The sequence below is a fragment of the Papio anubis genome, chromosome 3 (genome assembly GCF_008728515.1).
Source record: "Papio anubis isolate 15944 chromosome 3, Panubis1.0, whole genome shotgun sequence".
NCBI lineage: Eukaryota > Metazoa > Chordata > Mammalia > Primates > Cercopithecidae > Papio > Papio anubis.
The window spans coordinates 128,174,906-128,176,452 of NC_044978.1; the positions used below are offsets into that span (position 1 = coordinate 128,174,906).

The 1,547-nt window shown below is 39.4% G+C and overlaps 1 non-coding gene across 1 annotated transcript; it reads left to right on the top strand.

Moving 5' to 3' along the window:
- The first annotated feature begins 305 nt into the window (after positions 1 to 305).
- Positions 306 to 412, top strand: LOC116274252. The gene has a single exon (XR_004182888.1). It is a non-coding gene; the product is annotated as a U6 spliceosomal RNA (small nuclear RNA).
- The last annotated feature ends 1,135 nt before the right edge of the window (positions 413 to 1,547 follow it).

Sequence of the window (1,547 nt, forward strand, 5' to 3'; positions counted from 1 at the left end):
CCTGACCCTCCATGTTTAAGCTAGTCCCTCATTGTCTACACACGTCATTACATCCTACATGTCTCCTTCAGGGCATTTCGATCAAAACTATGATTATTTGCATAGCTATTTGTTTTATCTACTCTCTCAATTAAGCTCAAAAGCATAAGCACCCCTCCATCCTCTCTGCTTGCAGTCATATACAAAGTACATAGAACATAGTGACTAACTCCTAAGTAAATAACAAAGATCAGAAAATGCAAGTGACTTTTTTAAAGATACTAATATGCAGATCTTGGCTATGAACAAGGTGAAATGTTTGGTGAGTGCTGGCTTCAGCAGCACATATACTAAAATTGGAACAATAAAGAGAAGACTTGCATGGCCCCTGCACAAGAATGACACACAAATTCATGAAGTGTTCCATATATAATTGTTTCAAAGAAAAAATATTATAATTAAAATGTTTGGTGAAACAGACCTCACTCAACAAGACAAAAAGGAGAATCTTCTCATCTGTTGGTAAAGACTTTGGAGGAAGTTATCAAATCCTCTTGGAGAAACCCAAGTTTGTAAATTGACAAGCCATTCTCTATTAGGAAAAACACTCCTCTCAATGTTCTATCCCACATGAACAGGTGTCCCAGATTGGCTCATCTCAGAAATAACTCTACTTCTGCCTGGAGACATCTCACTGTTTAACTCATGCACAGCCATAGATTCCATCTTAGCTCTAAATTCTTATATCATACTTTTGAGAAATGCCCCAGGTATAGATCTCCTTCAACCTTCCAGCAATGGAGAATAAAAATGATGATGGTAAGTGATATTCATAACAATAATAATAAATTAACAGGTGATATTCTTTGGCTGACTGGTATCCATTCCACCTTCTCTGGCAGTAAGTTCCTGATATCTGTAGCGGAAATGAGAGTTCCCCAGTGGTCCCCAGTGGTTCTCTGTCCGCTCCTGCATAGGATATTCAGATGCTTACTTCTTGGAATTTCAGTCCTGAGAAAAGTAGCAATAAGACAGAGAAAGTTTGAGTTCATTCATTTCAAGGCAAGCATCCTGGAAAGATTATTGGGGAAACCCTCTCCCTAGATCTTTGCCACCACCTTGAACTGCTAGCACTCCTTCCATAGTTGGACCAGAATGCCCTGATTAGCCTGTAAGCTGGCCAACATCCTTCCAATAAATATTTTGCTTCAACAGCCAGATTCTGTTCCTATTAGTTTCAAACAGTTTCAACCAAATTATCATGATACAGTGACTATGAAGGTATAATAATGATGATAACAAATTCATGAGATTTTATAGAAATCTTTTTTTTTTTTTTTTTTTTGAGACAGGGTCTCACTCTGCTGCCCAAGCTGAAGCACAGTGGTACGATCACAGCTCACTGCAACCTCTGCCTCCCCAGCTCAAGCAGTACTTCCACCTCAGCCTCCCAAGTATCTGGGACTACAAACATGCACCACCATCCATGGCAAAGTTTTAAATTTTTTGTGAAGACAAAGTCTCGCTATATTTCCCAGGCTGGCCTAGAGCTTCTGGGCTCAAGCGAT